Source organism: Nannospalax galili, unplaced genomic scaffold, assembly GCF_000622305.1.
Source record: "Nannospalax galili isolate Female #2095 unplaced genomic scaffold, S.galili_v1.0 scaffold2559, whole genome shotgun sequence".
Lineage (NCBI taxonomy): Eukaryota > Metazoa > Chordata > Mammalia > Rodentia > Spalacidae > Nannospalax > Nannospalax galili.
This window is the reverse complement of record NW_008343420.1, coordinates 37,322-50,940: the sequence shown is the minus strand read 5'-3', so window position 1 is coordinate 50,940 and position 13,619 is coordinate 37,322. Positions and strand designations below refer to the sequence as shown.

The following is a 13,619-nucleotide window of genomic DNA, read 5'->3' as shown; positions in this document are numbered from 1 at the left end:
TAGATGATGGATAGATAGAAGATAGATAGATAGATGATAGATAGATAGATAGATAGATAGATAGATAGATGATAGATAGATAGATGTTAGATGATAGATAGAAGATAGATAGATAGATAGATAGATAGATGATAGATAGATAGATAGATAAATTTTTAAAACTACATATTAACTACTTAGAAATTCTCACAACAAATGGTATATTTGTTTGTAAATGTTACTGTGTCTCATGGTATTAATAAAGGAAATAAAAGGTTAAAAGGTTGGTAAAAAGACATAAAATAGAGATTTTTAATAAAAATTTATGTATGAAAATTTAAATGGCTAGATAGGTTCAGAATAGAAGGGATAATGAAAACATTTGAGCAAGTGTATTGAAAGTCTGAGCAGGATTATGGAGATACAAAATTATTATTATAATAATGTTGTGAGGTGCTTCTCCAGAGAAGACCACTCAAAGTTTTGCCAAATGGAAGTCTTGCTGGCCAGTGGCTACACAGGGGTGTTGGAACCCAAGTGTATAGCCCCAAGCCAGTGCTAGAGTAAGCTTTTATACAGAGAAACCATAACCAGGGGTGAAAAGTTTAAGTTCCCAAGCTTACAGGTAGAGAGTCCCCTTAACTATTTATATTCTATTAAGCAATAATTATTATTTTGCAGAAGCAAGTCAAGCATAACCTTCAGAAACCATAAATCTGCAGTAATCAGGTACACTCTGGGACACACTGACCTGTTCCCAAGACAACTGGGTCCTATGGTATGGGTTCTCATACCATACGCCAACTGTCTGATAATTTCAGAGACTAGAGTCAGCCTAAACTTTAACATTGTGTAGCTATGGTCAAGATGGTGCCCTATTACAATAATTTCTGTTGCAGCCAAAAATTTCAGTGCACTACTCTGGCTTGTACTACACACCCAGTTACAGTCTTAGATTAGATGGATACAAACAAGTATTAGAGTTACCTGTAGCTACTAAAAGATGTCCTTTATGTTTCTCTGTATTATGGAAGTGTTATTTTTGTTACTTTCTTTTGCCCAGAACAAGATAACTTGGTTCAAGAGTAGCTAGGTTTTACCTCCCTGTTCTAGGTAGGTACAGTTCAGAAAGAAGCAGTTTCAGTGAGCTTGGTCTGAATCCTGATCAGCTTATTTCCTGCCTATAGGTATATGATGGGATCCTGCCCCCCACCCCCACTTCTAAAAAACTATAAATCAGAAGAGATTGCTTCTGTTTGTAGTAGAACAGCCTTCATTTAAGACAGACCTAAAAATAATTGTTTTCAAATCCTTCTCTCAGTTCAGTTAAACCTTTACCTAAATCAATTCTTATAAAGGCTAACTTAAGGAACAGAATATATGTACAGTCAAGGTTTATTCAAGAATTTTTGTTTTGTTTTTTCAACACAGTAATTAAAAATACCAGACTGGTTTAATTGAGCTTGGATGTTTAATAGTCATACTTAAAGGTGTATACTAATCTGATCAAAGGGACTTGAGGCACATTTTTTTTGTTCCTTGTCCTCCAAGGTCGACTAAGCCCCTGGGGACTATGGGGCATCTCTCAAAATGTCCTATAACTGTGATGAGTCATCTGTCCTCTTGCTCAGGGAGATCATGGAGACCCTACTGGAGTGACTCAAATCAGTGTCTAGTCTGCAAAGAGGAGGAGAGTTTCCTCCATTCTTCCAAGTGAAGCCACGGTTGAGCAGGCCCTTCTGACTTATCCTCATATAGACAAAACTGGTAAAAGAAAAGCCAAAGGAGCCAGGGGCTCCCCACAAAGCCCAAATGACCCCTGAGGATCAGATCCTCAACTAACTTTAAAAAAATACAAAAAAATGTGGTTAATTTGGGGCAGCTGTATGGTCTTGAACACCCAAAAGAAAAGTGCAATAAAAAATTAATCTTGGCCTTGAATCAAGGCCAGCAGTTGTTGAAGATGTTGGTTTCAAGCAGGTGCCTACAGAAATGTCTTTCTATTGTCTGTTGGCCATTTCAGAAATTTAGAAGTGTAATCGTCAGTTCATTAGAAAGAAACATGTGGCTGGAAAAAAAAATTAAAGCAATCAACATATTTCTGTAAGAGTCCAAAAAATTGGGGCTAGAGAGATGGCTCAGAAGTTAAGAGCACTGACAGCTCTTGCAGAGCACCCAGGTTTGATTCCCAGCACCCACATGGTGGCTAACAACTATCCCTAACTCCAGTTCCAGGGAATTCAAGGCCCTCTTCTGACCTTCATGGGCACTGCATGACATGAGTGCATTTACATACATGCAGGCAATACACTCATACACATAAAATGAAAATAATAAAATATTTATTAAAAATAGTCCAAAAATTTACACTCCCCAAATATTAGACTTAAAATTTATATAATTTTTTTTTTATTTTAGACACAAATTTCTTTTTTTTTTTTTTTAATGGTCTTTTTTGAGACAGGGTCTCCCTGTAGCCCCAGCTGACCTGGAACTCAACTATGTAGACCAGGCTGGCCTCGAACTCACAGAGATCTGCCTGCCTCTGCCTCCCAAGTGCTGGGATTAAAGGCGTGCGCCACCACACATATTTCTAATGATTTTATTATTAACAAAAATACTACTTAAATATAAAACTTCAAATACTGGCCTATACTGTACTATATGTAATCACCTGTCTCCAAAGACTCAGAAACACCAGAATGCTTTCATTTGGAACAGGGTCCAAGACCAAGTCTAGCGAGAAGACCCCAACCACTTCATCCATAAGACATCAGGAAGTGCCTCATAGAGACGCCCCCCACTCCTTTTGTATGAACTCAGGTCTGAAGTGAAGGAAATTGGCACAACATAGGACCCCTGACCATGGAACATCTGGTCCCCTGAACATCCAGTTCTATTCTGGGGACTTCCTCTTTCCCTCTGCCTGGATGGCTATAGGGATGAGTCCCAAGAGAAACCACAAGAACAGCTGAAGATAAATCTCCCCTGCAGCAGCTGTCATCCCTCCCCACCCCAAATCCTCTTGTAGCTGCTGCTAGTATATAAGGCTCTGACCAGCCCCTATGTGCCTTGCGGTTGCCTCCATCTCTCGGGAATGCTGCCCCTCACTGTCCTCGCTATGCTAAATAAACACAGTCTCGTTTGCTGAGGTCACTTTCTTGTATTCTGCACTCTCAAACAAAACAATAAAACATAAAAATGTACTCTAAAATCCTAGGATTCTTGAAGTCTTTGGGAACTTTGAAAAACTTGACCAATGAGTCCCAGCTTGATGGCCTCCTCTCCAAAGCCCTAACTCAGGGGAGACTAAACTGAGACCCTAAGATCGGGCCAACATGGCCACCTCACACCCAATGAAACCTGGACTTGTTTGGCTAGGACAGGCAGCCAGCCCCTCCTCCCAAGCGAGGCCAAGAGGTGGTAGGACCCCCAAACCACCAGCCCCCAACCAACCAAAGCTCCAAAAATACTTGGCCCCAGGCACAGTTCCACTCAACTACCTAGTAACTATCACACCCCTAAAAGTCTACTCAGTCCTCACCAGGGTGGGGACTTCGAGCTTGGGGGATCTCCTTTACCAATAATGGGATTTCAACCAACGCTGAACCTATCCCCACCCATAAAAACTTTGGCACAGAAGAGCCGAACCTCGTACCCACCTCGCAAGCACCTCCCTTCCAGCTTCACAGTTGAGGCTCACCCAACTCCACACCTCCAAAATAAGAAATCTGGGAGGCAGGGCCCGACTCCCGCCAGCGCATCCCTCACCTCCACTTTCCCGCCCCACCTGCCCAGTGCCCAGCTTGTCTCTAGACCAGCCCTGCAGGACCTTCGTCTCCCTGCAGAACAGAGCCCCTGAGAGCGGCACTCACCGGAGTCACCAAAGAACAAGGGGCAGCTCCAGTAACCAGCTGGGGATCGCCCCCGAGCAGGCGCTGGGACTACATTACCCAGAGTCCTCCAGGCGGGGGGACCACGCCGCCCCGCAGTCTCCGAGCCAAGAGCCGGGCGCTGACAGCCCGCAGCTACCATTGGTCTCCCATAGGTAGTGTGTTTTGGTCATCTGGAGGCTAGCCACGGTGGCCTCTGGAGTCGCTCTTCTTTTTGTTAAAACAACGTTCATAATACATAGTCAAGCTCCTCGCCCTGCTCGGCCCTGTCCCTTGACTCCTTTACCTAAGGGACTACACTCCCCAGTGACCCATGCAGCTGACTTCCGCATCCGGTGCCATCTGGTTTTGGTTGTTGCCGACCCACCCCCCCCCACCTCCCGCGAGCGGAAATGGAGGCCCAAAGACACTTCTTTTTGCTTAGTCGGGAATGGAACGACGTCTTCCGGACACTTGGGGTCTCCAGGCTCCCTTTGGGGGATTAGAACCTGCAGGGTACCTGAACCCAGTGCTTTGTGCATTTTAGGCAAATGCTCTGCTACTGAGCTATAGCTTCAGCTCTCATTTTACTTTTAAATTTTGAGATAGGGTCTCACATAGTTCACGCTGGCCTTAAATTCTGTGTAACTCAGGCAAGCCTTGAACTTGTCATCCTTGTAGATCAGCCTCCTGAGCAGCTTTGATTACAAACCTGCATCCCAGCTCCGTTATTCTGAGCCATGGACAAGGGTAGTAGCAGAATTAGCAGAGCTGTGTACTTGTAACGGGTTTCCATGGCGTTCAGGATTTCATTTAAGAGAGGTAAAGGCTGTGGGAGTCCTGCTCTAAAGGACCTGGGCAAGAAAATAATGTTGAAGAACCATAGCAACCTGATCTTGCTTATAATCTGGCCTACTAAGCAATTAAAAATCTTCATGCAGAAAGGTATGTGGAATAGCTAGCTGCCAGGCATACTTGAATTTTGCCTCGGGATTGGTTGGACTTGAGGACGAAGACGTTCTTGTCCATGTTCTCCCTGGGAAGGTTTTTGTGCTGTTGAGAATAGGAAGGCAGCAGTGTGTGCTTGCGGTGTTTTCCTCAGGCTGGGAGCTCTTAGATAATCTCTAGTCAAATAGAAGGTTTTCATTCACCACATAGGAGTCTATCCATTGTGATCTGAGCTCCCTTCCCTTACCCTTTCCACTACAGGAACTCACTCCTCAGAGGTACTTTCTCCACACTCTGGGCCTATCTACTCAATACAGCTCTGAGTTCTGAGTCCCTAACATGCTTGCTATCATCTGGTGAACAGATATTTCACTTGTTCAAAACTGCTCACCCAGCTGGAGCTCTATAGGAGTAGTCACCACCCCACCCTACACCCTATTCAAATGAAAAGGAGCTTGATGCAGGGGACAGCAGTCAGCAGATTGGAAAAGGGGGGTACATCCTTGACAAGTCATGCATGCATATTCATGCACATGCACGCACACACACAGAAGTATGTCCCTGTTCTCAACTATCAATACAAAATCTTCCTCAGACACAAGCTGTTTTCATGGTTTCCTAGGCTGCTGTTTGGACTGCCTGGCCCTATATCTTAACCAGCTCAGGTTCCTATAATAAGATATCATAGATTTGATGGCTTGATAAGCAGAAAATAATTTTCTCATAGTTCTAGATGCTGGAACTCTGAAACCAGGGTGCCAACATGGATGCTCTTTCCTGAATTAGAGAAAACCATCTTCTTGCATCTTCATATAATGCAGATAGAGGTATCAAGCTCTCTAGTGCTTCATAGAAGGGCATTAAACCATGTCCATCATGAAGGCTCATCCTAATCTACATCTAAGTACCCCCACAAAACCCCATCTTCACATTGGCCAGTAAACTTCTGTATATGACAGGCGAGCAATCATACTTCAGTTCACAGACTTCTTCTTCCAGACTTTCATCTTTTATTTATTAATTTTATTTTATGTATATGAGTATTGCCTGCATGTATGTATGTGCACCCATGTCGTACAGTGCCCTCTGAGGTCAGAAGAGAGTGTTAGACCCCCCTGGAACTGGAGTTATGGACCATTGTTAACTGCCATGTGGGTGCTAGGACTTGAACCCAGGTCCTCTGCAAGAGCAGCTAGTGCTCTTAACCACTGAGACATCTCTCCAGCCCCAAATGGAACCTGTTTTAACTAATAACAGTTCTATGAGTTTATTCTTCCCATCCAGAATGCTAGCTTTTAATTCTTCATGAACACAGCCACAGTAAAACATTCTACCATCTGGCATTTTAATATACTTCCATAAACAATTCAAGAAACCTTAAGTTCTGCATATAAGTGCACCAGTGTCATGCATCTCCCATGCAGTTCCCATGGAGGACAGATGAGGGAGTCAGATTCCCTGGAACTGGAGTTACAAACAGTTGTTAGCTGCATTATGGGTGCTGGGACTTGAACCTGGTCTTCTGCAAGAGCAGCCAGTGCTCTTAACCATTGAACCCTCTCTCTAGCCCTCATATTGGGAAAAAATCTTAAAGTTAAAAAACTCTTTAACCCAAGCTGGGGAAAAAATAGCAAAAATAAATACAAAAGTATTGTCCTAATTTACTTTCTGTTGCTTTGCTAAGCACCAAGACCAGATCAGCTTGGGTGAGGAGAGTTTATTTCTTCTTGTATTTCTAGATCGCTGTCCATCATTGAGGGAAGTCAGCAAGATGTGAAGGCCAGAATCTGGAGGCAGGAACTGAAGCAGATACCATGGAGGAGTACTGCTTACTGGCTTGCAAGACCTTATCTCAAACATACACACACGCACACACACACACACACACACACACACACACACACACACACACTGTTTTATGTGTCAAAGTGGTTGGTTTTAATTTGGAAAGAAATACTTTTTCATAAACTTTAGATCTTCATTTTTTAATATATTATGTGTATGAGTGTATTGCCTGCATGTATGTAGGTGCACCCATGTTGTGCAATGCCCAGAGGAAGCCAGAAGAGGGCATCAGATTCCTTGGAACTGGAGTTACAGACAGTTGTTAGCTGCCATGTGGGTGCTGGGATTCAAACCTGGGTCTTTTGCAAGAACAGCCCATGCTCTTAACTGCTGAGCCATCTCTCCAGCCCTAAACTTTAGATCTTTAAATTTTAGGATATTTTTTTAGACAAGGTCTCACTATGTAGCCAAAGATGGAACTGCACTTGAGATCTTCCTGCCTCAGCCTTCTGAGTACTGGGATTACTGGCATGCTGCATCCAGGAACTTTAGATCTTTTTCTTGGAAATTATTTCAAGCTTAACAAAAAGTTGCAAAAGTAGGACGCAAAACATCAGCACAACGTTTACCCCAGAGGCTTTGAATATGCCCAGGTGGACAAATTTTCTCAACAATATATTTTTTTTTAATTTCAACTGAATTTTTGTGAATTTCATACATTTTCATCATATTTAGAACCCCCTCCCCTGTCTGCACTCCCCATGCACCCCCCCACTGGGTTTCATGCATTCCTGCTTACATGTTAAGGCCTATTGAACCAAGTTTGTATGCCCAAATGTCCCTCCATGTGAGTCCTTCCACTGGAGCCTGGTCAACCTATATATTGTCACTCTCTTAAAGAAAACCAACTCTCCCTCTGTCATCAGTTACCCATAGTTCCTCAGCTAACGTTTGGACTTCTTCCTCATTCCCCACTTCTTTGCTGGACTTTTGTCTAGTTTGAACTTGCATGGGTCTTGTGCATGCTGTCACCATCGCTGTAAGTTCATGTGAGCAACTTCCCAACCACCTGGAAAATTCTTGTTTTCTAGTGGTCATCAGCCACCCATGGCTCTTACAGTCTTCCTGACTCTTCTTCTGCAATAGTCCCTGAGCCTTGGGTGGCAGAGGTTTGATATGTGTCCTACCCAAGCACAGGTACTCTGCAATCTCTTATAAGCTGCACTTTGGCCAGTTGTGGCTTTCTGGGTTAATCATCTGTTGTATGAAAAAAACTTCACTGGTGAGTTGAGAGATGCATTAATAATCTATCTGTCCCCTATTCCTCTATGTTCCCTGAGCCTTAGGCATAGAGTAGAGTTTGCACTGTAGATGTATCACTTAGAGCTGGGCACCTCACAGACACCTATTCTCTGTGTTTGACCAGTTGTGAAACTCTACAATAGTCTCTATCTGTTGCAAAAAGAAGCTTCTTTAATGAATGATTCTATACTTTTACTCTCTGTACATACACACATATTTATACTTTTACTTGTTTGAGAGTAAGTTGTGTGCATGGGTCCTTAGATGTGTCAAGCACCTGTTTCCTAAGAATAAGAACTTTCTCCTATAAGACCACAGTAATCAAGGACAGAAAGTTGAACACTGACACAATAATAATAGAAATTTATTTTTCAGGGCTGGAGAGATGGCTCAGTGAGTAAAGTGTTTGCTATGTAAGCAGAAAGACCCCCAGCACCCACATAAATATAGAGCAAGTGTGGTGGCTTTACCTGTAATCCCAGTGCTCAGGAGGTGGAGACAGGTGGTCTGGAGCAAGCTAGCTAGCTAGTGTAGCCGAATCTGCCAGATTTGTGTTAAATGAGAGAACTTGCCTCAATATATAAGGTGGAGAATGATCAAGGAAGACACCTGGTGTTAATCTCTGGCCTCAACATGCATGACACCCACACACATGTGCACCCATACATATGTAAGCATGAGTACACATACCACATATATAAAAAAGGAGGTGGAATGGGCAGGCAAGATGGCTTACTGGGTAAAGTACTTGCTGCCAAGCTTTATGACCCGAGTTGATCCATACACACACAAACACACGGATGGATGGATGGATGGATGGATGGATGGATGGATAAATAAATGTAATAAAACTTTTTGATGCCGAGTGTGTTGGCGCACACCTTTAATCCCAGCACTCAGGAGGCAAGCGGATCTCTGTGAGTTCAAGGTCAGCCTGGTCTATACAGAGACCCTGTCTCAAAAAACAGACAAAAAAAAAGAACTTTTTGAAAGAAATGGGCATAGAATAGTAGATTTGTTGTGAAGGTTTGCTAAATTTTACGAAGACAAAAGAAAATGGAATTAGACTCCCCTTAAGAGGAGTCCCAGGTTAGGCACCCCAAATTCTTCTTTCAATCTTGAACATCAACAGACAAGACTTTTTTTTTTTTCTTTTGGTCTTTTTGAGACAGGGTCTCCCTGTAGCCCCAGCTATCCTGGAACTCACTATGCAGAATGAGTTTGCCTGCCTCTGTCTCCCAGACATTAAAGGCATGTGCCACAACACCTGGCTAATAGACAAGACTTTTGACCTCCTTGGATCTCAGCTTCCACATCTGTAACAAGTAACTTTGAGCTGGTAGCAACGTTGAACCTAACCTCCCCTCCCGTCCCCTCCCCCCTTTCCTTTTTGAACCTTATTACAGTTAGAAGATTACTTGTGAGAGTCAGTTCTCTCCTTCCACCATGTGGGTCCTGAGGATTGGAATCAGATTTGGTGGCAAGTGTCTTTACCCATTGAGCCATCTCCCAGCCCGGCAGGATAGTTCTTTGCCCTTTCATTGGTTCTCCACCTGCTTCCACCCTTTGAACAGCAAGGGAAACCCTACACACAGTGATCCCTTCCCTGACTCCTCAGCACACAGGGTTTCAATTATCTAGCTTTTCCTTTGGTAAGGGTAAGCAAGGACTCCAAAGAATCTGCTGACTTTACTTTTTTCTTTTTCAAATATTTGTGAAATGGAAACATTTGATCATATTTTAACTATGGATATCATTGAAGAACACAGGGGAAACCACTGTTATTATTCTATAAGAATTTATTGCTCTAAAATAAAATGCAGTTAATAGAGCCTTGGGAGACAGGGAGGAAATACTGTCCCCAGGTTCTTGAAGCACAGATGCACTTGCTGGCTCAGCACTTTTGAGGGAGCACTTTGTGTCGACTACTATTTGTTTTTAGTGTAACAAAGCACAGCCCTGAAGCTTATATCATAGGAGCATTTTCAGGTGGAAACAGCCTCTGGCGTTAGGATGCATGCGTGGATCCAAAAATGTAGCACCATAGTAGCAAAGGAAGCTGCTTGGGGCGGGGGTGGGGGGGTGGGAAGGCACAGAACTTGTGTTTATCTGTGTGGGAGTTTTTCCACTAGGAAAACAGAGCAAGTGAGAAAAAGACTGTGGGCTGAGTTACATGCATTGCACACACACGTCACTCTTGAAGAACAACAGCAAAGCAATGGAAAGTTTGTCCCTGTTTATCAGTCCCAGGACTAGAGTGAATGGAAGGACATTAGAGATAAAAATAATGACGGCAGCTAAGTACCTATTGTAGGAACTGTGCAAACTCCAGGGTTGGGCTGCTCCCATGTGGATGCTGGCAGCACTGGGGGCTTTCTTATCTTGTATGAGGTTTATAGGTCATGTGAGGATTAAATGGGTCCCTGTGGCCAAATCATTTGAACTCATAATTGCTCAATAAGTGATCATTGTTTCACTTCCCGATTTCATTCTAATTTCTTTTAAATCTCAGTTTAAAAAGACTGAAAGTTGCCCCCTCACCCCCAGCTGAGGCACTGTTGACAGGTGATGGTCTCTGGGGGAGGAAGAATCCCTTTTCTTCAAGGGTGTGGCTCCCCATCACCATAGCTCCATCAAGCTCCAGTGGATGACCCCCACACCCAGGTGTATATATGGGCAGCACAAACAGGACTCCATGGGTTACATGAATAAATAAAAGAGGACAGAAAACTGGAAGAGGGGAAGAAGTGAGGGGTAGATCCAGAGGAGTTAGGGGGAGAAGTGGGGGGGTGAATATGATCGAAATCTGTTGTATGCATTATGAGATTCTCAATGAATTAATAAAAAGTTATATATTTTTTAAAAGACTGAAAGTTTTGCTTAGCAAGTCAAAACATACTTACTGAGCAGCCTCTGTATGCCCAGCACTCTTTAGGCACTAAGAACCCTGAACTGAGCAAGATGCAGATTCTGTCTTCTTGGGAGCTTACAGTTTCCAGGGGACACCAAGCAATAAATAAGCAAGCTTGGGTGTAATGGATATAAGTGTATTCCTTCCTTAAAATTAACTTTAATAGTATTAAAATATGATTTGTTCACAATGACACATTCACGTAGAACATCTTACCTAAGAAATCAATATGTGGGGGCTAGAGAGATGGCTCAGGGGTTACAAGCATTGGCTGCTCTTTGCAAAGGACCTGGGTTTGATTCAAGCACCGACATGGCCAACCATCTTTAAGTCCAGTTCCAGAGGATCTGACACCCTCTGGTGGCCTCCACAGGCATTACAAGATACAGGTGCACTTACATGCAGGCAAAACACACACATAGGAAATATAAATTTCAAACAAACTTTAAAAATTTTCAAAGAAGCTGGGCATGGTAGTGCATGCCTTGAATCCAGCACTCAGGAGGCAGAGGCAGGCGGATCTCTGTGAGATTGAGTCCAGCCTGGTCTACCAAGCAAAATTTTCAAAGAAAGAGATCAATATGTACTAGTGAGGGGCTTGCCAGTGAAGGTGCCTCCTGGCTTTCTTTTCCACTTCCAAGAGACGTAAGCAGGAATTGTGGGTGCTCCACATTTTCTTTCAGTAAATGTGATGGCTAATCCTGGGTGTCAACTTGATTGGATCTGGGGTTAACTAAAATGAAAGAGATCTTCTTGACTGGATCATCTAAAACTGGAATACACACCCTAAATGTGGGCGTTACCTTCTGATGGCAGCCGGTATAAAAGACCAAGGCAGCGGAGAACACCAGGCTTCTTCCTGCTTGCCTTCTCTCTCGCTGGTGAGTTCGTCTTGCTGCACCTACCTACCCTATCATCTACCAAATATTTCTCTATCATCTGTCATTTATCTACTTAGTACTGTTGTGTCTACAATCCATTAAGTACCTATGTCCGTACCTTTATTTTCTTTCTATCTATCCATCCATTGATCCATCCATCCATCCATCCTCTATCTATCTATCTCTCTTTCTCTCTATCTATCTATCTATCTATCTATCTATCTATCTATCTATCTATCTATCTATCTATCTATTCATTCTACCGGTTCTGTTTCTTTAGAGAACCCTGACTAATACAGTAAAGCTATATTGCATTTGACTGCAAAGACACCTTAAACCCCATTCAGTCTTGAATTATGCTTGTGCTGGGTAGAGACTGGATTCCAGCTGTTTAGAGTATGGTTTCAGCCACTGGAGAATGAGTGGGTTATGATTCCTTTCAGTCCTCTGATTGCTGGGTGGAATGAAAATAGTTACTACTTTTCTGTTCTACACCAGTGACCAGCTTAAGCAAGGAGGGAGCATTTTCAGTAACTCAGAAAACATCTTTGTACAAATTTTAAAAGTTGTTCCCTTGCTTAAGGCAGATCATTGTGGCCTGCTCCCTCTACCTCTGTTTGGTGCATACCCTACCCGACCATATCATAAGCAAATCATAAACCTGTCTGATCAGGTCCTTTAAGAACAGAAGACAATCTATTTCATAACTGCATTTTGTAATTGCCTCTTTTCTTTTTTGGCCTTTTGAAAATATATGTTCTTTTTGCCTACAGGCAGATGGAAAGGTTCATGCCAATGTAAGTAACTAAACATATTCTGGGAAGAGACAGTCAGCTAATTTCTAGATGACTACGACAGGCAGATATGCAAATAACACAGCAGCGGCTCCTACCCACACATCCCAGTCAAAATGCTCAAGTCTGTAGTGTGATCTGGCATCAGCCGGTCTATTTCAGCTGCCAGATTAGCTTTCTGCTGTTATGTCTCCATTGTGTTGATTGATTGACTGACTGATTGATTTTAATGTGCATAAATGCCTTGCCTATATGTATGTAATCACACCTGTTCTTGCAGTGCCCATGGGGTCAAGAAAAGGGCACCAGATCCCCCTGAAACTGGAGTTACAGATGATTGTTAGCTGCCATGTGGATGCTGGGAACAAAACCTGGGTCCTCTGCAAGAGCAACCAGTGCTCTTACTTGCTGAGCCATCTCTCCAGCCCCCATTGTATTGAATTACAACAGCTCTGCATCCGGTGAATTAAAAGCAAATTCTGGGAGCTGGAGAGATGGCTCAACGGTTAAGAACACTGATTGTTCTTGTAGAAGACACAGGTTCAAATCCCAGCACCTACATGGCAGCTAACAAGTGTCTCGTAACTCCAGTCCCAGGAGATTCGACAGCTTCTTCTGACCTCCACAGGCATTGCATGACACGGGTGCTCTTACCTACACACAGGCTATATACACATACTCATAAAATAAAAATAATAAGTAAAATTTTTAAAAAAGCAAATTCTGCCTATTCATGAGGGAGGATATAAGATCCACCCTGTAGCCATCTCTCAGCCTCCAGATCCATTCTTCAGTGTCTTTGTTTGAATGGCCATCTTGGACCACAACCTCTCTCATATTAACTCTGTTCTCCCCACTCCAAACCCTTCTCCTCCTACAGACCCTGACTCCCAATCTCCCAGGGACTAGTGTCTCCCTGTAGCCTGCTTTCCCTCCATCTGACCTCTTGGCTCCAAAGCACTAGTTTCTTGCTGTGCACTCTCAAGGTGTCATGTCTCTGTGTCCTTTGTCTTACCCTTGGGTGCTGCCTGCATTCTTGTCCAGTCTTCTTGGAACTCACACAGTAGTTTCTCAGCTAGTGTCTAATCTTTGCAAGACTTCTTGTTTTAAATTTCCAGCACTGCTGCAATCTGAAAAGAACTGTGAC

The 13,619-nt window shown here is 43.2% G+C and overlaps 1 non-coding gene and 1 pseudogene across 1 annotated transcript; one reads left to right on the top strand and one right to left on the bottom strand.

The window, feature by feature from the left end:
• The window catches only part of LOC103739311, a 9,657-nt pseudogene extending 5,909 nt beyond the window's left edge, over positions 1 to 3,748 (bottom strand).
• Positions 1,910 to 2,045, top strand: LOC115071462. The gene has a single exon (XR_003850550.1). It is a non-coding gene; the product is annotated as a small nucleolar RNA SNORA2/SNORA34 family (small nucleolar RNA).
• Positions 3,749 to 13,619: the final 9,871 nt, after the last annotated feature.